This window comes from Xiphophorus couchianus, chromosome 13 (genome assembly GCF_001444195.1).
Source record: "Xiphophorus couchianus chromosome 13, X_couchianus-1.0, whole genome shotgun sequence".
In the NCBI taxonomy this organism is placed as follows: domain Eukaryota; kingdom Metazoa; phylum Chordata; class Actinopteri; order Cyprinodontiformes; family Poeciliidae; genus Xiphophorus; species Xiphophorus couchianus.
Window position 1 is genome coordinate 4214457 of NC_040240.1, and position 12315 is coordinate 4226771.

A 12315-nucleotide genomic window follows, 5' to 3' on the forward strand; every position below is an offset into this window, starting at 1 on the left:
AGATAAATTGGGGTTGTAATGTGGTTAGGTCAAAAATGCAAGGCAGGATAAGTCACACTTTTAGCACTGCTGTATGTACAAGATTATTGCAAAAGTTCATGTGACCATAGCTGACTTCTGCAATCAGAAAACTCTTTTCTGTGCAAGTTTTTGTTTTTCTGGTACTTTTGTTAATGTGCACAGACCAGTGTGGACATGCATATCCACAACATTACAAAGTAAAAAAAAAGAAGCTATTCTGAAATTGATTTGTTGTAGAACTGTCACATTTTCCAAATCTGTGCTATAATGGACACACAAAGTCACAAACCAAAATGTAGATTCTGTAGGTAGTTTGGAATTCGAACACACCAGCCTCCCCCGTCATGCTTACCGCTGTTTGAAAAATAGAAAAAGGATTATAGGTCTTATTGCAACACTGGTTAGTATAACACTGGAATCAACCTAACATAACCCATAACCCCAGGATTTCTCTGAGTAACAACTTCATCGAGATCATCAGGCTATAAACAGACGGATTTCTCGGTTGGGTTCAGTTTCTGGTGATTAAGTGGCAGATGACAGGACTCCGAGGGGAAGTTGTCATCCGCGTCAGCTTTTGGTGCATTCTGTCATTTCAGCGCACAAAATTCAACTTCTGTGTGAAGGTGAGCGTTTGTGTTTGACCCCTTTTACTCTGCTAGCCTGTTAGATAAAAGCCATTGGATCAAACTGCCTTCAATTGCAGGCTGACCTGTAAACGGAATCCACCTGTCCGTAATTTATAAACCTCAGTGTTAATGCAGATGACAGACAGGGCAAAAGAGAACCAGCCATATCAGGCCTATTGTGACTCTGGGGGAGCTCGAGAGACCTGTAGCTCAGGTGGAAGCTAAATATTAGCCAAGGAGAAGCAAAAGGCTAAAAGAAACCCTGCGGTTTTACTCAAATCATGTGGGGATCACAGCAAAAGTGCGGACAAGGTGCTCTGTTCAAATCAGATCAAAAGTACCTTGGAAAAAATCAGTCCGTTGTTCTACGCTTTGCTTCGTACAGACGGTCCGGACCCTCAGCTGTTGAGAAACGATTGCTTCCTGGAGGCGTGGAAGTTTTAATTGGTTGGATATGATTTTACCAAACCACTAACATTCGGTCGTGATGTATGTGGCGTGTTAGCTTGATCGTGTAGGATTGCTATCAAGCTAACCGGAAATTGTGTATGCTATAAATAATACTATGTAGAATAAAACATCTTAAGCATTCCCCTAGTTTCGACTTTAATTGGCGAATATTTGGAGTGTGGCCAACTGAATAGTTCTGTCCACTTCCTTCGCTGTCAACTCTATAATTACATTATATCCAAAAGAAAATCTGTTGGCATAAAAATGAAAACCTATGTCATCCCAATTACCTACTACTTTGTGTTTTCCTGTTACATAAAGTCCTCAAAAGAATGCTTAGAAGTTCATGGTTCCAACATGACAAACTCTGGAAGAACTTGAGGGTTATGAGTCACTTTGGGAGCCACCGTCATGCGATGATACAGAAAACGAAAAAAGAAGAGTTACTAAAGTCTGCTCCTAATCATCCGCATTAGCTAATGAGCGTATGTTGGGACAGTGTGGTTTGCAGACGTGGCTGCTTCGAACGTGGTCTTCCTCTAATCTCTCCTCCTTCTCTGATTCCTTGTGGTTTTACCCTCACCTCATTGCAGTCACATGGCGGAGACCGTCTTTGCCCAGTCAGAAATTATGCTGTATCTATCGAGCTGGCTGTGTAAATGTCATAATAATGTGTCTTCTGTGCGCTCAGGAATGCCAGGCACGCAGGGCCCTCCCGTCTCCTCAAGCCATCTTCTGCTGTGAATGGGCTTCTTCACAACGCCTGAGGTAACCCAGGCCTGAGGGGGGGTTATGGAGCAGCTGGAGAGACGCCATCAGGGTTAACTTCTTCTTCTTCTTTTTTTATTTAATTTTTTTTTCACACTTGGATCAAGTGCTCCTTTCTTCTCCTTCCCTGAAACTTTGAGCCTCTGTGTGATGCTAATGACGACGGTGCGGAGGACAGTGACGGGGCGCGGGCTCGTCGTCTTCTCTACTCCTGTCATCACACTTGACACTTTTCTTCAGCGTAATGTGCGTCTGTGTGCTTAAGGGAAGCATTGTCATGGGACCAGTAAGTGTGAGGGTGGGGGTTTGGAGGTGGGGGAGATGGAGGGGGTGAAAGGCACAAAGAAGAACTCCTTCATATATAGTCACACATCATTCAGAGGCACAAACATGCACAAAGCTTAAGGGCGTCGGCTGTGGCAGAGTTCATATAGATATAGGAAGGAAGGATGCACTGCAAAAAAAAAAATTATATATATATATATATATTTGGCCTAGATTCTAGTGCAAACATCTCAGTACACTTGAAATGAGACAAAACGAACTTACAAGTAAACTTTTAGCAAGGTGTAGGAGCTCGTTTCGTGACTCAAAACAATGTCCTACATCTTGCTGAACAGTTACTTGTAAGTTAGTTTTGTCTTATTCCAAGTGTACTGAGATGTTTGCACTAGAATCTACTTGGTAAGCGTTTGTGTTTTTGCAGTGGAGTGAGAGAGGAGGGAGGGGGTCGATTGTTTAAAAGAGCCACAGCCCTTGAGACAGAAAGGAACAGACGATGGAGTTGGAGAGGTGGAGGGAGTTTCAGGATGGCATGTGAATAATAGTGATAGGTGTGGCAGGGGAGACTGGTAAGAGGTCATTAAATAATCATTAAGCACCTCTCCCTGCCACATAGCAGCACAGTTACACAACTCCAGGGGGTAAAGGTTCTCCAATTCATATAGTAAGGCTAAAAAAAGAAGAAGTTACAAATGAGTCAGGACGAGAAGCAAAGAGTTCTGAGTCAGAGGTTTAGATTTGTGAATGCAGCCCCCGATTACTTGAGTCTGAAACCGATCTTACCTTAATCGATTGCTGCTGTGGAGGTGTAGTACCTTCTTTGACGAGCGATGATTTAAAAGTCAGTTTCAATAATCTACTCATAATCTGGTGTAAGAAGGGCCTCATTTCAATACATGCTACTTCCTTTTCATACGCATGAGCAAATCATTTCAAACCAGTCTAGTAAAATTGTTGTGCCGGGGTGTTTTTTTTTTTTCCATTTCTGATCAGTGTTGTCATCAACCATGGGGATAAATAATCATGAAAACAATCACAAAATCTCATGTACTTCCAGTGGTAGTTTCTGAAATGGGTGACACGTGCAACCGGTTGGTAGCAGAGATCAGAAGCACAATCAGTGGTCTTTTGACAATAGAATTCACAAAAACTCTGAGATTTGAGAATATATAGGACTTTATGTCCAAATAATTTCTTAAACTCACCAAGGAAATAAACTTGCATGCTGTGTAAGTACACGGGTATCAGGTAAATGACTTGTTGATGGAATGGGCAAACATCAATTGATGGATCAAAATTGATGTACATATGAGTGAGATGGCAAACTGACCCCAAGCCATAAACCTCAGCTAAAGTGAAGTTAATCCCAGCTGAGGTTCATACGTTTGTTTCAAACCTTATAGAACAAAAAAGAACACAAGAGTATTGCTTTGGTCACTTGATGGTCTTTGACATATGAAGTCAAGCAGGTAGAAATCAGTCCAACCAGGAATGATTAAACCAGAACAGAAACAGAAAAAGGGGATTCCTGATGCCATTAGTAATGCACCTTGTTTTCTTGTGGACATTCAGACACACTCACGCCTTTCAGGGGAAATCACCTAACTTGCCACTGCCTTTATTTTTTTTATTATTGCTCTGGTGTGCTGATGTCAGAAAGGTAGTTTCCAGTCAGCCAGCAGTGTTGTGATGCATCAAAAGGTAGAGAAACTGAAACTATGACGTTACATTCACACAGGCAAGCAATCACCACAACAACAAAAACTCATTTGCCTGCCAGTTCCTTAGGTCTCTTGTTTTGTATTCAGGCACATAAAATAATTTGTAATTAAGACTGAAAAGTGACAGTAACATTTCCATTAAACGTTAGTGTAAAGTAGGCAGCTTGAGTTTACAATGAAAGACTATTTGATTCCTAATAAAGGATAGAGACTCATTTCACAAAACAACTCATGTAAAAAATTGGTTCTCCAAGCTGCCCGTTGCTGTTCGTTTGATCAGCAGTCAAACTGGCCAGATTTTCATAATTGATGTCCACTTGGAGTGAAACTGAACTTAAAAGATGCAATGAAGGGCGTGGCGATGGCGCAGGATGGCCCATTTCCTTGACGTGGACGTCACAGGTTCGAGTCCTGGCCCGTTTACCTTCCAACTCTCTCACAACCCACTTTCCTGTCTGACCACTATCAAATAAAGGCCACTAGAGTCATAAAAAAACTTTAAAAAAACAACAAAAAATGAGGCAATAATGAATGCGGGGAAAAAAATTTGTTGGGAACATCACACGTTCTAAACATCACTGGCCTTCTTGGATTTTAAAGCTTTACACCGACTGAAGAAACAAACCATTGGGGATTGGTTCTGATTCACTACAGCTTGTCAAATGCATGTCACAGAGGGTTGAATGACAGACTTGACCATGGCCAACTTGGATGTGTTTCCATCTTAAATCTGCCAGCCAATACTGATCACTTCACCACAGCAGGCTGAAGGCTCCCGCATACTTCTGTGAGTCCCATGCATTGTCTGAATGGACACTAGCAACTTTGACGAGCTAGTTGGGGGGTCTAACCCCGTTTTGTCTCCACCAGGGAACCTTTTAATGTGCGCTCTTGCGACTGGTTGGGCCAACTCTCATTCCATGTCTTATCACCTTGGTGTTGCTTAAAAAACAGTTTGATGTGAACATTGTCTACTGGGCAACACAAGTACACATACACGGTCGTAAGCATGTACCTCTGCGCAGACTTGTTGAGTACGCGTGGACCTAATCAAAGGGAAGTAGGCCTCAGTGTACGGAGGACACACTGAGGCCTTGACCGTTCCTAAATCCAGTCATTATTCTCTACTCAAGGTGGCGGATCAGAGCCGGAACAGCGTCCAGAAGACATATCCGTCCTGGCTTGAAGTGTTTTGTGAACGGTGTTACTGTCTCCATTGTCTGCTTTCTTCTAGTCACATCGACAGAAACATTTCTGCCTCTGGGTATCCTCCAGGTTCTCTCTGACCTTTGCCCTGACCCACTAACACCCTTTTGATCTGGTGATCTCCAGGTTACCAATGCCTTCAGTCCTGTAGTAGCTGATACTTTTTTTTTCTCCACATCAGCTACTTCTCTTCAGCTATGCTTGATGCCAACCCCACCCCCCTTTCCCGTTTCACCACTACTACACTTTTTGTCTTACCAGAGTCAATGAAGCTTTATGTGGCGTTGAATGCCGAGCCGTGGTTGAGCTCCGTCTGCCAAAGGCTCCATTGTTTTCAGCTTTTTCTGCCTATGGATGAGCATCACAAGTCGGGCTGGAGGGGCGAAAGAAGCAGAACTGGGTGGGTATAGCGACAGTGGAGGAAGGAGAAGAAGAGGCGGAAGCAGAGTTAGCTTTCCATAAAAAGACTTCTTTTCGCAAGCATCACTTTTCAAAATTGTCCATTTTTAGAACAAATAATTTAGACAGACAGCTTTTCTGGATTGTTGTCATCTATTTCTAATAACAGCCAGCCTTTATTTCAGAAAGAATCCCTAATTGCTTGCTTGGGCCGATTTGCGGACAATGGCTTACCATTTGAGCTGACAGATGTCAAAGCTGAGCAAATAGAGAGGAGTGGAAAAAATAAAATAAAATCATGAGCAGTTTTGAGCTCTCGCTGCGACCGGGTGTCAGAGGGGTCAGATGTAGGGGAGTAGGGGGCGAAGGGGGCTGGGGGCAAACAACAAAGAAGTATGGAAACAGGGGAGGTGGAGTGTGGTGCTGCGATAAATGTAAGTAGGTCACATTAACATGTCGCTTAGTGTATAGCAGAAGGGGTAGTGTTTGGGGTTTTCCGCTTACAATCCAAATATTGCTCCACATGGCACAGCAATTTTTTTTTTTTTACTTTCACTTTCTGTACACTCACGCTTTCTCTGTCACTGCTGATTTCTGATCAGCGGCTAGCTCTCGGGGGATTTCCTGATAGTACCGTACACATTAATCAGAGTGTAAGCATCACAAAAAAGTACAACAGAACAAGTGAAACTTCCCAGGTTTTTTTTTCTTTATTTTGAAACAAATGCCTTTATTTTGAAATGAAACTTTTGCAGGGGAGGAAATTTAGAGAATTTTGTATTAAATGAAATGGTATTCCGGCATTGCCAGAGCTGAACAACATGGAAATGATTTATTTTTTCCTTTGGAAAAGCGTCTGAGTGTCCTAAAAAGTGCTATATAAATTTGATGTGTTATTATTATTAAATGTAAAAATGCCATTTGGGTTGCAATTTAGATTTGAGCAAAATCAACTAAAACATTTAAACTGTCTTTGCCTAACGTCATTTACACACACTCCTGGCACATGCAGCACTGGAAATGGTGTCAGCCAGTATAAATCCTTTTTGACATATGAGCACTGCATTGACCTTATTACCATGACAACAGTTTCTACCAGATAATAACTGTGGCACTGCTGACACAACAAAGTAGACTTTTATTGTGTGATGTGATGCTCAGAAGTGAATCTCTCACGTTTCTTTTTTTTTTTTAACCTACCTTTGCCTTCTTTTCTACTCCTGTGCCTGCCTCTTGTGGTTAGCCTCTTTTCATTTCTTCCTGTATCCGTCTACGTGTTTGCGTGTGTTGGGAAATGTGTAATGCTTTTGTCGAACTAAGGTATGGAGAAAAAACCCCCAAACAAAACAAACAAAAAAAAAAGGATCCTGGAGCTGGAAGGAAAAGCATCATTTCAGCAGCTTTCAAAACAAGATTGATATGAAGCTAGGTCAGGTCTATCTCTGGGCTTGTGAGCTCTCACTTCTGCAGTGTGTGTGCGTGCGTGTGTTTCAAATCTGTGTACACCCACGCAAGAGTCTTAAAATAAATGCTTCTTCTTTCATACATGTGAGCACATTCAGTGGAGCTGAACAACATATCCACCCCCACCATTTTTTTCCCCTCCTCTGCCTGCTCCCCTCTGCCACACATTCTACAGGAGACAGAGCGAACGTCAGAATCAAAACCGGAGGGAAACGAGAGTGAGTGGTCAGCTGAGGTGTCCGGTTCTTTTGGATGCCATTTTTACTCATTTTGGAACAACAGCAGCACGTCTTCCATCCGTTGTCTGAACCGGTTTATCTTCGCAGGGTTAAGCTGTGTTTTCATTGCAAATGTAATGTAATCAAATTAGTGTTAATGTGCGCTAATGTACAAAAAAAAAAAAAAAAAAAAATTAATTAAAAACAATTTAGCACTTGTGATGTTTACATTAGATAAAAATTTTTAAAAAACACAACTAAAATCGTACATGAATAAATTTGTTCACGGGATAAGTCATTAAAAAACACGCCACGTCATCATACTCCGACCGTTTCCTGTCGTCTTCTGCACAGTCTCTGGCAGTAGTAACTTTTGGCTGTCAATCACGTAAAGCAGAGACGTCAAACACAGTTTCATTTTGGGCCATATAAAAAAAATCTGAATGCTCTTAGAGAGCCGGTTGAGCCAGAATGTATCGATAAAACCAATTAAGCTGTTAAGATATTAATAAATAGCTTTCCCTCCAGGGTTTTGATTGTTTTTGTGTGTTTTTTTCGCAATCAAAATCACATATTTTGTGGTGCTACTTTAGAAAGATTTCTAAGGAATTTTTATGATATTTGCACTAAAGTATGATGCTAAATGTGATTGATTTTATTCCTCACCATATTGATCACAGACTGTAACTTGACATCAAGAAAGGTTGAGGCAGCAGTCAATTAAACTCAATGTTTGACTTATTCAATAAAATCAAAACAATGTGGGAATTTACTGATTTTGTGTGAATTTTGCAGATTTGTGAACAACTGTAGGGACTTATTGATGTAAATTGGAGTCCAGGGGGCCCCATACAAAGCTACAGGGGCCAAATTGTTCCCAGAATGTATTCTAGCATCCCGAGAGCGCCACAGAACTCAAATCGCAGGGTACATCTCATGTACAACAACATGAAAGATTTTACTACATTACCCTGCATGCTCCTGACAGTGGTTGATAAGCTTGAGTTTCTGGGATGATTAGGCAAGTTTATATTTTTTTTTTTACCAAAGTGTGGACATTTAACCCCAGACTTAGAGTATTAGAAGCAAGTAAGATTGAGGAAGTAAAACTGATTCAAAGCCTCCATGTGACACATTACAGGTCGTTAATGTGTTTTTAAAGGAAGATCCTGATTGGAAATGAGCTTTGGCTGTTGCAGACCTGTATACTTACATGTATTTGGTTATACCTCATGAAAAAAAGAGAGAAGTTGTTCATGTTGTCCACTTTGCCATCTTATACTTTCACAGTTTTGGTTGTTTCTTACCTGCATACTTCAAGTACAAAATGTAAAGCATCAGCATGTAAAGCTGATCTCTCCTATTTCATAAACGTCCACAGCCCAGAATTGGTGCTCAGAGCCAAAATAAATGGAAATAAGATTGTACTTGAGCAATATTGTATACAATTAAATTAGATTATATGAGATTTCAGTATTTATTTTTACTTTTTACCTCCATAATTCATAAAAACTACTTGAATACAATAAAAGATAGGCATGCTATATAATGGGTTTAACTAGTTTCATGCAAAAAAAGAGAGGTTTGTTTACCCTTAAAAAATGCAACTAAGAATGGATGATATAGGTACATTAATAGGCAAAGGATGAATTAAAAACAATAAGATCCAGACTTTACACCTCTGAAGCGGTTCCACCAAAATATAACCCTGTCAGATGACTGCAGACTACGGTCCCTGGTGACAGCATAGCACCCACACTGCTTATGGTGTCTGGTTGTACATGTGGCAATTGTTTAACTCTAAATCTCTTACAGTTCCTATTGTAAATCACTAACTGCACCAGATGGGATCATTCCTTAAGAGTGACCAACTTCTGGCCTCGTCTGCTTTTCAAAGGTTATTGAAGTCCCTGAATTTTATAACCAGAATCACAGAATCTTTCTATGGAGTCACATACAATAAGCAGCAAATAACTTACTGTCATTTTATTTCAATAAAATGTGCAAAACCACATTAAACTGTATTTCAGTAGTTTGAAAAATAGTTTGTTTTTTTTATGAGGAGGATTTCAAACACTTGAGAACATCACCAACTATGACACCCAAGCACCAAGGAGTTGTTAAGCTAAGAAGTCAGTCTAACTCCTTGCTCAGCAGTAATGTCCGTCCACCAGTCTGTGTGCAGTCTCCATGGTAACTAGCTTTAGCACGGGCAAAAGTGGGGGTAGGTTTACCGAAGGCATTGGGTGAAACTGTTTGACAGAAACATGTTAAGCTGCCAGCTACGCGCTAGTCCGTCCACCTGGACTCAAACATCTGGGCCTGTGTAAGAGCTGAGGTAAGTAATCCATCTTTTTGTCGAAGAGACCAAATTAGCAACAGAAGGCATTGATGGAGTGGTTCAGCTCGGTTGCCCACTCTAGCTGCTCCATGACACCACACACCATACATCATCAAAAGCCATATTTGTGCCTAGAAGAACCCTGCGTTGTGGCGCAAGACACTTTCGAGAGCCTCTCGAATATTTACGCGGCAAATGAACGATATGGTAAATGATGGACTTAAAGACTTGGGCGATGCCGTTTCCTGTTTATCAGCCCCTTCTGGGGAAGCCGCTAACATTTGCGTTTACCTCACCTCATTTGGCGGCGGCAATTTGAAGGAATTCATTCAGAACTTTTCAAACACTCCACTTGTGGACACTTTGAACTCTCAAGTGAGCGAGGGAGGTAGGGACAGAGGGAGGGAGTTGTTGGTAGTGAAGGATGGATGGATGGATGTGTGGTGAGTCAGAGGGGAGACTCAGGCGGAGAGAAGAGAGGGAGAAGTGCTGATGAATGGGCTGATGGCATACTGACCCACTAATGTTGCAGCTGTACTGCCAGTGGCTCTGACGGGCCCGCTGAAACACACACACACACATACGCCCACTGACACATGCAAATTAATACATCCTCCTTTTACTCACCGGACTTACTTCTACCTCACGCTACATAGAGAGACCTTTTATAGGCAAGAGTTACTTACACATTACATGATTTTCGTTCTTAGTCAGCCGGGGAGCCTGGAAACCACGCTTTGTCACACTTCTTTATTCTAATTTCCTGCGTGTTGGCAAAGGCCGTTACAGTTGAGGAAGCGATGTAATGCCAGTGCATAAATACCAGGTTTCACAACCTTTGCTCCCACTTGCTTTTGAAATTAGGTGTTGAGTACATGTTGGGACTGGAAAACTCGAGCATCAGAAGAAAAACCTGATGTGGTTCAGAAGAATCATCAAAAATGTCATTTCTAAAATGACGATAACGTGACTTTAAAAATTTTTTTTTTGTAACATTTTTTTATACATTTAAAAATCAGACATTTTAAAGCTCAACAACTACGGTTTGAGAGTAAAAATAAGTGCTGTTCTACATTAAAAATTGTATTCTTTCATTGTAATTTCAAGGCTCTAAATGAGAATGTTTTATGCACTTGTGTAACAAAATGCTTAAAAAGCTTTAAAAACAAACAACTAAACTCAATACTCTGATTAAAAATGGAAATGAGTTGAGCTCCCAAGCTGATTTACTTTTAATTGTAAGCCTGTAAAAAGAGAAAATGAGTAATTCAAATGTTCATAATAAAATAATAAGAAGTAGACCTAAACACATAGCACTGATACTAAAAAAAAGACAAAAAAGAAACTGATCTGGAATCATTTTCTGTACTTGGATTGCCATTCAACATCAAACCTTAGTCACATTTTGTGACCTAGGATGACGGTAAAAGTTAGAAATCCAAGAAACCACACGTACAGTTCTGCAGTGAGTGTGTTAAAGGTGCCCCAAGTAATAAGCCTGCATGGAGACAACAGTCTAATCTGTTTTGTTCTGTTTTTAATCAGAAGTTGACATTTTCTTGTGCCAAAGGGGAAAGACTTAAAATCCAAGGTGGCTGTCTTGCACAGAAAACTTAGGCCTAGTCCATATGCAGCCGAATATTTGGGAAAACAAAGACATTTTTTGAAGCGTAAATCATTTTGGCCTTTCATCCACACAAACACTCTGTTTCACTAAAAATGATCATTTCTAAAAAAGTCCGACCAAAGTGGAGGTTTGAGAAAGCGACCCTCCCTAGAGAAGTCTTACTGAAACTACAAAGAAAAGATGGTGCTGAGTTCCATCTGAACGACTTCAAAATCAATGACCAGCCATCTATATAAAGAATGTCTATCGATGTCTAAATATGGTTGAGATGTGGTGACAGTGCCTCTAGTGGGCATATTTAATTTTTATGTGCAGGGGAATGGTTTGTTTAGAGATTTATCTTACAACCTATGCCCTGTCCTTCATATCAATATGAATGTTATCTTTAAACAACACCCTGCCTCCATGATCAGAGTTGGCGATAGCCAGATTTTTACAACATAGCGTATGACACCTGTTGACCTAAAACTGATTGCAGAGCAAAATTTAAGAATTTAACTTTTCTTTCTGCTGCTCTCCTACTTTCCCCACCCATGCATGTTTTTTCCAGGTATTGCAGTTCCCCCTCACAGTTCCAAAACATGCATATTTGATGAGCTGTTCACTCTAAATTGGGCTATGGTGTAGGTGTGTGTGTGTGTGTGGTGTCCATCCTGTGTGTCTCTTGGTTAACCTTGTAACCTCGGTTCGTTCTCCAAGGTGCATCGTTCTTCTGGTGATAGCTGAACAGGTATAAGCAGGTGAAGAACATGAACGGATGGATGTAAAACGTTAATTTTATTATCTGTTAATGAAAGAAATTGGTATGACTTAACTCAGTCACGATGTGATTTTCTGATCGGTACTTGGACACTTTGTACTTTGTAAAAATCTTTCTCCTTTACATGGATGGATGGTTAGAAAATAAACAGATAAATATAGAGAATATTAAAGAATATAGAAACTCAGTATCCCAAGGGAGAGGGAAACATAAAGTCTACAGCATTAAAGATGCAGTTTGTAACTTTAACACAAAGATGGGGTTTTTTCATATTTATTTAAACTGTCGCCACACCAGTATGAGACAGATAAAAAATCCAGCTCCTCCACCTCCTTCCAGCGCCACCACTGCTATCTGCAAAAATGCACTGCTCCCGGTCAAAAAACAACCAATCAGAGCCAAGAGGAGGGTCTTAGGGCTGTCAATCAT

At 40.7% G+C, this 12315-nt stretch overlaps 1 protein-coding gene across 1 annotated transcript in view; it reads right to left on the minus strand.

The window, feature by feature from the left end:
* Positions 1–234: 234 nt before the first annotated feature.
* Positions 235–12315, minus strand: part of ldlrap1a (low density lipoprotein receptor adaptor protein 1a) — a 150782-nt gene continuing 138701 nt past the window's right edge. Inside the window, exons 10-11 of the transcript XR_003597905.1 lie at positions 5336–5450; positions 235–375 (exon numbers count right to left, since the gene is read on the minus strand). The gene's annotated coding sequence lies outside the window, so the exon portion shown is untranslated. The remainder of the gene's footprint in view (positions 376–5335; positions 5451–12315) is intronic.